The following is a 14,140-nucleotide window of genomic DNA, read 5'->3' on the forward strand; positions in this document are numbered from 1 at the left end:
GGTGATTGTACGATGATAGAAACCTAGATATTCTGAAAATAGCGCAAAGTCCTGACTACTAAAAGAGGGCCCATTGTCTGACTTTACAACTTTAGGGATTCCATATGCAGACAACATCTTCTCTAAAGCATGTATGACTGCTTGCGCACCTGTGGGCGAAATCATCTGTCTCTCTGGATACCGTGACTTTTCATCCATGGCCACGAGTATATATTTTTATTTAATTTTTTATTTTATTGTAATCTTTAGTTTACATAAACCTTTATTACAAATTATTTCCAAATCTACTCTTGTTATTAGTTGTGTGATCAACCTAAGATCATATCTATGTAGGCCACTACTGCACGGGTTAACATGACATTCTGGCCAGATAATATCGAGAACCACCAGTCTTCCATGTTATTGTTCGAAGGATCTCTGCGGGGCTGTCTGGATACATTCCGTGTTCAGATGTTTTGAAGACTCTATTTCCGTTTTACAGAATCGGCACACGTTATCCATGGTGTCTTTATCATGTCTAAACCATAGCATTTCTTTAATGCTTTAAGTTTTGAATGCGTTAAGACGCAGCTTTAAAAATTGGTCGCGAAGATGGCGAGAAGGAAATTTCGTCAAGTATTTCGGCTGTCGATCAAGGCCATTTTCTGCCACTCCCAGGAATAAAGACATACTAATTTTTGCTCTTTCCTCTGAGTTTTTCATCCAACTCCATCTTTTCAACTTTATTTTTACTAGTTGCGGATGTTCCATTAAAGAATCCATTGTTATGTCTGCCGCTTCCAAGATCTCTTCTATTTTGGAACACCATGCTTTCAATAGACTAGTATGAGGGAAATACAGAGATGGTGCTAGAATATTATAGGCTGGCTCTGGCTTTTTAGGAGCATTTTCCTTAATAGCGCCAACGCTTTCCATATCGTTGTTCCATAAAGGGCATCAATTCCCAATTTGTGGCGTATTGCTGTCATTGAGATCTAACTTGGCAGGTGCAAGACTTTATGCCAGAATAGACTTTCCAAGTAAGGCCAGATTTTTTGATCGAGATTCCAGGCTGCTTCAGCACCAAAAGTTATAGATGGAATCACTTTTTGATGATAGAATATCAAGATCGGATTTAGAGTAAATTTCCCGTACTCTCTGTGGAGTTTTTCACCTTGTAAAGCGAAAGTAGTCATTCGATGTATTAGGTCTTGGTGCCATGGCCATTCTCAAATCGATTTATTAAATAACACTCCTAAATATCTAATTGATGGAGACAATTCGAGAGCTTCGCCAGAGATGTGCCATTTAAAGTTTATTTTGCGAGCCAATCAAATAGCCCATGGCTATTATTTTTGTTTGGGCAGTATTTGTTTCAAGTTCGTTTTCGGCCAGGTATTTTTGGAGGGTAGTTAAAAGTCTCTGTAGACCGGTCTGAGTAGAGTCCATCAGAACCAGATCATCTGTGTATGTGGCCCAGTTTATGGGTTCACCATTTACTTCCGGAGGAAAGCACTTAACGTCTGCCATAGCTCTAGGAAGATCAGCGATGTGCAGCTTAAATAGTTGGGCAACTAGAGGGCACCCTTGCTTGACGCCTTTCTGTGTCACGATCTCATTTGTCAGATCTCCACTGTTATTTAGACGTACTCGGATGGATGTATTGACATGCAGAGCCCTCACAGGATGGAGAAGATCAAGGGGGCAGCCTCATTGTTTTTTTCATAGTAGCTCCCGGTTGATGGAACCAAAGGCCTGGCGCATGTCCACAAATGCTACAAATAGATTCCTAGATTCCTTCTTTCTTTTAGAGCCTCCAATTTTAACAGGTTCAATATTACAAGGTTAACCTCCGTCCCTACGCCCTTTGTAAAACCAGTTTGTCGGCAGTCGGTCATCTTGACTCTCTCCGCCCAAATTGACAATTTTTTCTGCAAGAAAGAGGCAAAGACCTTCCCAATCATATCCAGAAGGGCAATCGAGCGGTAGTTGGAAGGATCCACCCGATTTCCCTTCTTGTAGATGGGTACCACTACCGCCTTTCACCAGGACGGGGGGATTTCCTCTATGTTGGAAATTCTTCTGAACAATACCTGCATCAAATTTGCCCAAATGTCTTTGTTCGCCTTTAACATAATATTTGAGATGGAATCGGGTCCTGCAGCTCATGAGTTCCTTAGCCGTTGCATTGCTCTTGCAATGTTATCAGAGGTTTCGCACACATTCCATGGGGCTGAACACTCGGCCACGTTTGTGTCCATCATGGATGCCTTACGTTTGTATAGTAAGGTAAAATGTTTTCCCAGGAATTTGCCGTTACTTCATTGAACAACATAGTATAACACTTTCCGGGTCCTTTATTCAAGATTGCCCATATTTCCCTAGAGTTATAGTTTTAAAATGAGTTGTAGAATTTGTTCTGCCTGTTCTTGGTCGCACGTAATCACGAAGGACTTTACCCAGTTCCAGTATATTTGTCGACGTTATTTAATGGCGATGCCAATATTTGGGCCAACAGTTTTCTTTAAGCGCCTGATGTCTCTGTGTAGGATTTTTTTTCTTTGCACTTACTGCTTTGCTATAGTTGTGTTTGGTAATTTGAGCCAAGGAGGCTTTTCCAATTGATTGAGTTATGTATTGCGTTAACAGAGGAACATAGTCTACATGAGATATATCATCGGTTTGACTTGACTCGAGACATTTTAATACCTTGCATATTTGTGTACCATTTATCCTTAATCTGTTACCACTAGAGTTGACCGCAATGGGTACAGAGTAATTCTGAGAGAAAAGATCACACTTCATTTCCCAACTTAATTTAAGGACATCATGATCGCTGTTTGAATTGTTTAATACATCCATCTGTTTGATTTTGGGAAATAGGTTATTCAATGTCCATATGTAGTCTAATGTTCTGTGGCTTTGTTCACAAATGCAAGTGAAGTTTGGCATTAGATCTTCTTTAATGTTTCCATTTATCATTGTACATTTCCTACATTCCAGAGCACTTTTGAACTGCTGGGCTCGATCTAATTAATCCGATTGAGACTTGTAGGCTTGGTTTTGATGTGAAGATGTTTCTCTCTCGAACCAGGAATAATTCATGTCCCCGCAGATGATGATTAATAGGTTTTGCGCAGCGAGCATGCATTTATCAATCAATGCGGTTATGGAATTTATGTTTTTTTTGTAGAGATCATATCCGGGTTCCAATATGTGTTTATTAGAAGAAATTTCGTACATTGGAGAGGATCAGGCTCTCGAGATTCCCTCAATGTTCCTTGAACAAAGATATTTGGATTCACGCTTTCAATAATTTCCCACCAGTTGTTTCTTTTTACCATCGTTAGCAGTCTGGAAAAGGGGCGCCCCAATTTTTTTTTTGTTCCTGCTGATTTCAGCAGTATTGTATATCCATCTTTTACCGGTGCCTTACGAAGCCAGGTTTCTTGTAAACAGATGGCAAAGTTTTCTTCTAAACATGGTGAGAATTCATTGAATAGATGGCTAAAGCCTCTCGTGTTCCAGCAGATTAGACCACATTGGATGTCCTCCTGTGGTCATGATGGCTATTGCTTCTGCGGCTGGGAACGGATATGTTTGTGTTGCAATGTGGAATGATCAGCAAATTTTGTGTTTGACTGGTTATTATTCAACATTGATTTCAATGTAGCACGCCGTTGTTCATTTGTTGGTGAGCCAGAGTTGCCACTACCCGTGTAGTCATCGTCCTTTGTGTTGCCGGTTTAATATTCAACCAAGTCAAACCCAAAAAATTGTATTTCATCTTTTGCATCCAATAAGGTTCTTTTCAATGCTTTCGAATTGATGTGAAGCAGAACTTTATGTGAAAATCGTTCTGATATGTATTCAACTAGTTTAATATCATTTGAAGTTATTTTTCTGAGCGTCGGAACTCAGTGAAATCATTTCATAATGTTTCCGCAATTCAGATTTACTTCATTATCATCAGATTGTATGTTCTCAAGCCTCAAATTCGATCTATTCAGACAGACAGTGGTTTTCATGTTCTGCGCCTCTTTTCCAACTGCTTTGCTTTGCATTTGCAGTTGCTTAGAGGTTAATTTGGGGTTTAAGGATGACACAGATGTTGAACTTGCCAATTGTACGTCCCTCCTGTTTGTACTGAAGGGTGTTCATTGATCGCTGATGGATTTAATGGCTCTGCAGTGTTCTTTGCTGCCCGTTGCGGGACTGGTATCTTGACAGGGGCCTGCAGTGGAAGTGTCGCCGGTGTGGATTTAGATTGTGTTTCCTTAATTGGGTTTTTGACGGACCATCTGTGAGGCTCCAGCTCGTTTCTCTCATTGTCAGTGACTTCATCCTATTCGATGGAATAGGTTGAGAACTTGCACAAGTCAATAGACAGCGAGGATCCACGAGAAGACACTTCATTTGACTCCAGTCGTGGTCGTTTGGATGGATTATGTGCGACTCGAGGTACGCTCTTGTCAATGTCCCTTTGAGTAGCTTCATCTTTGTTTTTTTGAGAGGCCGTCGTTGTTGGATTCCGTACAAACAAACCCTGTTTTCGAGGAGTAGACAGATTTCTTATAACTTTCCTCGTGTTTGATTTGGAGCATTTCAGTGGTTTTTCTTTTCTTCGCATTTCTGTTTTTGTAGTATTTTGGTTTTTCTTCAAGTCTAGATTTTTTCCTTCAATCGCCAGGGTTTTTGCAGGCCTGGAAAATGTTCCAAATGGAGACAGCCCATTTCCGGTGGGTGGTGCGATATCACCTATCACACTAGGCATAATTAGTGATTTTGCAGTGGGGACAACATCCTTAGACAACAGCAAAGTCTTTCCGGTCGAAGTCATATGGATTGGCAGGTCCCAGCTCCCTTCAGAAGCGTTTGTTGGTGCCGTCTCATTTGACTCACCAGAAGTCTGATTCGGGAGTGTAGAATTCTCTGTTGTTACATTGGCCAACCGCTGATTTAAATTTGGGCATTTTTGATTCATGATTTGCACAGATTGCCAGGCCGTCACTGCACGTTTACTACTCACGCTAGAGATTTGTGTGCATTGTTCTTTTGAACTTTTAGCCGGCATTTGTATATTTCTCTGACTGAAAGGTCTCGTACAACTAATTCTTGTAGACATGTATGTTGCTTTTCATTGTGGTGCATCCATTTCATTGATTATAATATGTCTTCCATTAGATCATCTTTAGAGGATTACTCCTTCATGGCAAGAGCACTTAATCTATGTTGCCATTCTAAGGTGAGTTCAAATTCTCTATCGAGTCGTAGTTGTAGAATATCATTGCAGCTTTCAATCTTCAAAAGTTTGGCCGAGATGTTTGTTAACATTGCACCTTGGTCCTTGATGGTTTCATTCAAGGATTTGTAAAGTTTTACGAATGGAATGAGCACCTAAGAGGATGCTGCAAGTACATTATTATGAATTTGCAGTGCAGCTGCAGACGACAGATTTGTTTTGTCACCAGTATCCTCTACATTATACAAAGGCTTGTTCGTATGAGAACCCGCCCTGGTGTTTTGAGGGTTTCCAAATTTAGATTTCCATTGGATTGTCTTTTCTTGTTTGCTAATGAATGTGAACTTCACTCGTCCGAGGGGTTATTTATATTTGATTCCAACGCTGATGGGAAAATAAAGATTGATCTCATCCTTTTTTGTGTCGTGGGTGAGAGAATCAACTGTGGTGTGCTTGTCGGACTTTGATGATAATCATTCGTCTTAGGCAGACTTTCCTTTGTTGTCAGTCGAGATTCATCTCAATTTTGGCTTTAATCGTGATTTTCTTTGTGGGATTTAGAAAACTTGCATTTAGTTTGTCTTTGATGTTTAGGAAGTCTGCCTTTAGTTGCTCTGTTAGGCGTGCTTCCCGAGCTGCCAGATCGAAAAGGGAAGGACCATTTTTACGACGCAGAGTTGTAAGACTTGCGTTCGACATTCCATGATTGATAGAAACACCAAGGATACTTCGATCAGTACGTTTAGCCAACTGGCTTGTTATATCGTCCTTAGTGGAGACCCTACTTTCCTTTTCTGTCGTTGTATCTAATGCCTCAGTATTAGCCTCTATCATTTGCTGAGAGGTTGAAGGAAGCTGGGGGCTTGTTGTGTCTTGGTCCATGTTTACGCTGTTCTGCTCATTCGCCAAAGACGCCGATTCTCGTCCAATTAACAATTTCGGCAGCTGTGCCAGTAATCAAGCAAGATTTGTTTTGTTGTGCGGTCTCTGTTTCACCAGCAGGGACTTGGGATATACAAGCTATTTGTCCAATGTGTGGCAATGGAAATTGTATATTCATTAGCTCAGTGTCAGTAACATTGAATGGTGAGGAGAATAGCGTCGTATTTATTTCCACCATTTCACCATTAGTGCCGTTCAACACTGCCACTGAGACGTTGCCAAGTTCTGCCTCCGTGCCCTCCTGCCCTCCCCCATCGGGGTTACTGTTTCGTTTGGCAGCAAGTTTGTGGTGGTCAGGGGGGGCTGCGTGTTAGCCCTCATAGCCACACCCACGAGTGAAGATAGCGTTGGAAGTCCTGCATTACTGGATTTTGATCCGTCAGGCGGGACAAAAGCAATCTGACAATATGTCAAAGAATTTGTATCGCTTACCTCTTTCGCTCTGATTGCGAGTTTGGAGGTTGTCCTTGGTGTAGGTAAGCGGCGCTGCAGCAGGGATTTGGTTCATGTCAGCGGTCCTCTTTCAGCCGCCATGCCCGCGTCCTTGCGTCCTTGCGTCCTCAGCGTACTGAAGCAGACTGAACAGACTCTGCACTGGACTCTGTGCGTCGCTCCGAGCCTGCCTCCTGCTTTTATACCAGGTGGAGCCTTGATTTAAAGCAGTATTTCTCAAATTCAGAGCAAATTCCAAACATGAAAAGTCACGTTGCTGCAACTCCTCCACTGAAACACTGAAGCAGACTGAACAGACTCTGTACTGGACTCTGCGCGTCGCTACGCGCCTGCCTCCTGCATTTATACCAGGTGGAGCCTGGATTTAAAGCAGTATTTCTCAAATTCAGAGCAAATTCCAAACACGAAAAGTCAAGTGTCTGCAGCTCCTCCACTGAAACACTGAAGCAGACTGAACAGACTCTGCACTGGACTCCGTATTGCCAATAAAAAGAGGACGAAGCAGGTCAACAGTCACCTCATCCCAGAACCTTTGAAGGAATCGTGATCATTTTTAATTGCTCAGGAAATATTCGAGGTGCAAACAACTTAAAGATGGTGCACTTATGCAGGTTTTCCCAATTCAATTTTAGCCAACAATTAGGGGGCATTTTTCGTTTTATGTCCCGCTGTGAGGGTAAACCGCTTGATGCGGTAGCCAAGATATATGTAGTACAAGCAAAGGCAGTTACGCTATGTGGAGCACCTTTGTGGGGTTTCCAAAAGGCGTATGAGGTACGAGAACCAATTTTTCAAGAGTCTTCTGGGACTCCCTAATTCTTCAGCGAGTCTTTCTATCCACAAAGAAATGAGTCTTGAATTTTGGGAGGATTAGTGGGCGTTGGCCCCAATACTCTTCTACGTCCGGATGTGGGTGAATGTACATGCCTCTCTTTGCCATTTTATTATTAGATCTGTATTGGGGAGGACGGATGGCAAAGAATTCCATGGCTTGATTATATAGATAAAGCCCTAGAAGAGGCCAATTTAAGTATTCTTTTTCCTCCAGCTGCCCTTTTAACTAAAACAGAGGTGAATGGTTATAAACCTGTTTTGGGCGAAGTGTTTGCCAGGAAGAGAATACTTTTAGAGTACGAAAATAACACTGTTAAATTGCACGTAATGATTAGTCGGCCTTTGGTGATTCAACCCTACTTAATTTGGGGTTCGTATAAATAAGATTGGTGGCTAATCACTAGGGCAAGGTTCGACTGTCTCTGTTTGCGGAGGAACACATTGAACTGGAAAGGATATCCGGATACTGCTGTTTGTCCGGTGTCTGGGTATATTGCTGAAAATTTGGTGCATTTGTTACTATTTTGCCCAGGGGTATAGGGATACGGAGAGCGACAATAATTACAGTTATTAGGGAAACTAAGATTCGCCATTACAGAGAGGCTATTTCATTTCTTTTAAGCGCAGACTCTGTTACGGTTGCATGGGCTTTACTTACCTTTTTGAAAAGAGCAATGTATTTTAGAAAAGGGTTATTGAGGTTACAGGGCGAGGAGTGTTGTTGACTCCCGCCATTAGCTACATTGGGAAGGGTATTCAAATTCTAGGTTTGATATTGTTGCAGTAACGGCAGTTTATATTGTATTTTATTTGGTATTTTATTATGTGACTGTTTTTGCAGATGGATGTGGTTTTTGTGGATGTTCTTAAGGGAAGGGTTTTTATTAATTGTATGTATTGCTTGGACTTATGTGTTTAATGGATTTTTGAATCCGAAATAAACTTTTCTGACTGACAATTCAATGATTCTGTCCCGCAGAGACGAGGGACTAACTATCCAGTTTTCTTTCGGCACTATTCCTTGTGGAGATATGGATAGTTCCTTCTTCATGAGAGCAAAGGTTTGATTAATTTTAACCTCCTCTGAAGATAACCCATTTCTAGATTCAGGTGCAAGACGCCACCTGTTTTACATAATCCGTCGTTTTACATCTGAGTGCAATGTATACCGCAGCGTTTCCGCCACAATAGTAGCCATTGATAGTGCTTTGGGCAGTGCATGATGTACTCCGTAATTTATGTAGTGATCAGCCTTACATGTCCTGGCTCATATTGCATTTGGAAGGGGGTGTCAGGATAATCAGCTGGATTATTCTCCTTGCCAGGTTAATGGACAATATCAAACTGGTATTCTTGCAAGCGCGGACAACATCTTGCTATCCTCATAGGCTTTTTCGCATTATGTTTGCCATATATGGTCATAAGAACTTGGTAGTTAGTGATGCTGTGCCATATATTAACAAATGGCAGTGTCTGCAGGCCTTCACCACCGCTAAACTCTCCTTTTTAGCTTGCGAGTACACACTTTCAGCTGCTGGAAGACTGTGACTGGCATAGGATACTATTCAGCGTGGCGATGAAGAGCCAGGTTTGTGTTGTATCAAGATAGCACCTAAACCTACAGAACTAGAGTTTATGGTGAGTTCAGTGTGCAATTCCAGATCATACTACTTTGGAGAACAGATGCGTTATTTTATGGCACAGAAAGCTTGATCACACTCCGGAGACCATATGAAGTCATGTCCCAGTGAGGTGAGCAGTCGCAATGGTGTGCTGATGGAGGTGAAATCTTTTATATACCCGGTACAGTAATTGGCCATTCCTAGAAAAGATTGTACTGCAGATACATTTGTTGGGGTTGCAATGGAAATGAGAGCTTGAACTTTCTCTGGGTTGGGTTGACCGCCATGTTTGGAGAATATGTCCGAAAAACATAAGAATTGGTTTGCTAAATTCACACTAGTCTACGTTTAATGTGAGGTGGACATCTGCTAGAGACATACTGACTCAGCATAATGTGTCCTCATGTGCTTTTTTACTTGATCCAAACACCCAGATAGCGTCACTGTAATTTAGACATTGGGGAACTTGTCTTATAACTTTGTGCATTTCATTTTGGAAGATTTTGGCTGCCGATGAAACACAGAAACTGAGATGTTTGTACCTGAATAATCCAAGATGAGTTGCAAACGTTTTGATAGAGTGTGACTCTGGAGGAAGCTTTGATTAGTGGTATCCCTTGTTTAAATCCATCATACCGCTCATTCTTGATGATAGATTTCTCTCTCTCTGAATTGCTTGATTTGGTGTGCGTATGTCTGTGCACAGGCAAATATGTCCACTAGGCTCTATTGGGGATATTGTCATGTCACGCGGGAGACTGGGGTCTGCCGCTCCCATTTCCTCCTGGCGAGTCTACCCGCGCGTTCGCGTCTGGGGACTCGCCGGGAGGGGAGAGACTGGTTACGGGGCCGGCGGCCTTCGGCGCATGCGCGGGAGACCTCTGTCTCGGTTCCGTGCATGCGCCGTGGACTGGGCTCTCCTCCTTGGAGGGGCTTGCCTTCCAGGCCTCGTTGTGGGTTCGCCGGCGCCCGGAAACGGAAAGGCTTGCGTTCCACGCCTCTCGGGCGCTGGCGGCCCATAAAAGAGGCCGCGAGTCGAAGCGGGTCGCGTCTCAACGCGGTTCGCTTCGCTCGCCTCGTTGTTCCTGCCTCCAGCACTTACCTGGGTCCTGTCCTGGGCCAGCCTGCCTCCAGTCCTTACCTGGGTCCTGTCCTGGGCCAGCCTGCCTCCAGCCCTTACCTGGGTCCTGTCCTGGGCCAGCCTACCTCCAGCTCTTACCTGGGTCCTGTCCTGGTCCAGCCTGCCTCAAGCCCTTACCTGGGTCCTGTCCTGGGCCAGCCTGCCTCCAGCTCTTACCTGGGTCCTGTCCTGGGCCTGCCTGCCTCCAGCTCTTACCTGGGTCCTGTCCTGGGCCAGCCTGCCACCAGCCTTTACCTGGGTCCTGTCCTGGGTCAGCCTTCCACCAGCCCTTACCTGAGCCCTGTCCTGGGTCATCTACCACCAACTGTGTATCTGGGTCATACCCTATGCTAGCCTGCACTCTCCTGTTCCATCCTGTGCACGTTTAGACAGTTCCTTATTTGGCCAGACAGCAAGCTCCATCTGACCTCCCTCTTTCCTGTCTTGCCTGACTCCGAACTTTATCCTGTGTACCATTGGAATCATCAGCACCAGCCAAGCTCCTTTTGTCTACTGCGAATACCCTTTCTGCCACACTGGTCTATCTACCAACTGTCGCTGCACAGAGGTTCTTGGAAGATTCATGGTCTCGACAACAAGCTCCACCTGGACTATGGTTCCATCCGTCTGAGCCTAAACAATCCTCTTGTCACGCTTATCTGGAGAGTGCCTTTCGTGACATTGGGAGTTGGTCCATCCTCCACCCAGTTCCTCTTTTGGGTGGTGGAGAGGCTGGTTCCTCGTGCCACTAGTTCATCAGTTCCCGGACTCCAGACTGGCGACCTCTGCGAGACCAACCACCAAGACTGCAGGTACACGGTCCTCTCGGGCCAACCAGCTTGACAGATATCCAAGGTGTCACACCTTTCACAGGTTCTATAACGTCTTGGTCAAGGAGTGACTACAGTTCGTTTTAAACTTGTACCTGCATATTTAGAGGGATTCCTATAATGTTGTGCAACTGGTTTTACACTTTTGTTTATATGAAGTTTAACTTTCGCACACCTTTGAATAGTGACTGGAATAGTTTCATTAACATGTTCTTTGCACTTGATGTGTATGAAAGTCATCAGGCAGTATCAATAGGCTGTCCTGCTTCTCATTTGTGTTGGTTCGTATTCCCATGCACTATTATCTGGGGAAAACATTAGATTGATCTTTCTTACTAAGAGCCATCTAATCGGTCTTAACGAACAACTCAAATGGTGCATTGGGCAGTATTGACAGAGTAAGATACCATCACTAAGTATGATATCTATAGCCGTTATATTTAAAACCCATACACTTTGATTGAAAAAGTAGTTGTTTAAGACCAAAGATAATGATCGGGCGGTTTTTGCTCCGAATTACGTGACATACGGAGCAGAATTATTTTAGCTCTGTTACGACTTTAGGAGCAAGTTCACACGGTATATTGCCCTTGAATTAGTGCACTTTTATTCATCATTGATATGATGTAATAATAGTTGGTCCATTTAGACTCTCATTTTTCGAGTAGTATGAGTGGGTACTAATGACGGATAACAGATGTATTGGATCTATAATAACAGTTCCTGAATGGCTAGCCATCTGTTCTGCAGAAGGGTTCAACATCAGAACATAGGGTCGTATAAGCTGGCCGCCTCGGTTACCTTGGATAAATGTGTGGTTCACTACTAAAGAAAGGACTTAAATAACTAGTACAGCTCAGGCTCCACACCAGATTCGGTGGACGCAGATGCTGGCAGCTCTTTCACATAACAACACAGTGACTCCGGGGTAAGCAGACCGCATTATGAGAACGTTTGGTTGCTTTTTCATGTTGTCAATGGTTCCCATAGATTGTGACTTATGACGACTGAACACACAATGTTATTCTCGGCACCGTTAATTTGCTTTTTTAAACGTTTCGCTTTCCTGAGTGAATGCGTGACAGCATTGGATGCCCTCAGGTCCATGCAGGGTTTGACCATATGATTATTGGGTAGCCATAGATTAAGTCCATTGAGAGGCATATTCTGCTGTGGTCTGTGGGTGCCCTTAGGTCCATGCAGCCCTCTGACTGGGTGACCATTGTGTAGCTGGGGTCTGAGTCGATTGAGAGGCAGTCGGGCTTTGATTGTTTGTGGAATATGCCGTTTTAGCATGGCAAGATTAGATGTTGAAACTGACATATTTGTGTCTGTTTATACTTTCATCATCCGGTCGGCATGCTGCTTAATAATCAGTGTGGACATGTGTATCTTAAATATACACTGCGACAAGGATGCTATATTTTTGGAATAAAATTGTAACGCCACTTGTGAAGTAAGCATTCTTTATGTACCACCACTAAAATCATTGAATATTTAAATTAAATGTTGATTTTAACACCAGTTAGGGTGGCACACTCTAACATGTGCATATATGACCCTGTCAATTTCAGATGTGGATAATATTCATTGTACGGTGCACATTTTTTGCCATTACGGATGAGCATATAACTCCTGTTATCCTGGATCTTGTGAGGACTGACTTTATGGACTAACACCAATTGTGAAGTTCATCGTGTAAGCATCCCCCCTAGCATGGTGATTACACAGTCTAATCATACTGAGTTTCGATATTTATAACACCAGTCACTCCAATGCCCCCCCATTGCCTTTCAACAGACATCTCTAGCTAGATGAGGAAATTGATATTCCTACTATACCCTTGATTGATTACTAATATATCAATTGGGTAAGTGTGAACCTTTTAGATAAGATTTAAAATACTTTGTGAATCTATATTACCTTGTCTGCGATTTATTAATTACATCACGTCGACAGTATGAACTGTTAATTTTAAATAGTTCATTACATCTTTTTACGTAGGTGAAGATAAGAAGTACGAACCGACCTCCTAGTGTTTTATAACAAAGCGACACCAGCAAGATTACCAAAATAAGAAACCCCTAAAGAATTTCCCATTCATTATAGAAAATCTGTCCAGTGGAAAGAAACATGTTGGGATTTTTTGAGCCTTAATAATTTAGATTAGGCCTTAGATGAGTTGGATTTTGCTAGTTTTATGTGGTTTTCTTTTTGTAATATTTGATTAGTTGTTACTCATGTTTTATTCTTTTGATTGTTATACACCTTGTTGTGGTGATTTCTTCAGTTATTGTATTGTATATGCACCACAGAAAGGTTAATTACTTTTCTAATACTTTCGTTTTGTGTTTAGGGGAGTCTGGCTGGTGTGTTTATCACTCATTGATTGGGTGTGGATTTTTTCCACATCTTTTCCAAATTAATTTTGAATTGTGCTTAAGTATTAATACTTTTTTGTATCGATGAATAGTTTGTTTTATTATGCTACTATAATTGTTTTATGTATTGAGATTTTATATCAATACAATGGTGAGAGTGAATAATATCATAGTACGGATCAGAATTGAATTTATTCTTATCCTAGTACTAGTATTTTGGAAGCTACTCCTTTCTTCTTTGGTTACTTACATAAATGCACTTTACACCCGGTCTTTATTTGTTTTGTTTGATTAATTAACCAGGTGTGACTGGGGTGTATTAAATACCGGGTGTCCCCTGTTCCTGTTTGGGATGGTCTTGTACGTATGCACTACGGAATTTTTCTTGCCATGAGGTTTTTGAATTTTCTTTTCGTGCACACCACGTGACTTTTCCTGATCGCCTATTCTAATTGCAGTGCTGGATTAGGTAGATCCCAACAAAGAGATTGCTCAGCCCATTCACCAGAGCAGCGCACACTACCGCAGGCAGAGGCGGATGGACAGGGTGGTACTATATGGGTGCACCGTGCGCAAAGGAAAACAGAGCACAATTAAACATGGCGCTGTCTTTCCTCACTCGTCGCCATTGTTGTAGCTCAAGGTACGATATCTTAAAATACACACGTAGAATAGTCTTCATATGTCTTCTTTTTTTCCTTTTCACGACTCTGCCCTGGCTCCTCTCTTTTCCCTGA

The 14,140-nt window shown here is 42.5% G+C and overlaps 1 protein-coding gene across 1 annotated transcript in view; it reads left to right on the plus strand.

Moving 5' to 3' along the window:
* The window catches only part of DIPK1C (divergent protein kinase domain 1C), a 458,421-nt gene that overhangs the window by 93,093 nt on the left and 351,188 nt on the right, over positions 1-14,140 (plus strand). The window lies entirely within an intron of this gene.

This window comes from Ambystoma mexicanum, chromosome 5q, assembly GCF_040938575.1.
Source record: "Ambystoma mexicanum isolate Mex_15411 chromosome 5q, UKY_AmexF1_1, whole genome shotgun sequence".
Taxonomy (NCBI): Eukaryota; Metazoa; Chordata; class Amphibia; order Caudata; family Ambystomatidae; genus Ambystoma; species Ambystoma mexicanum.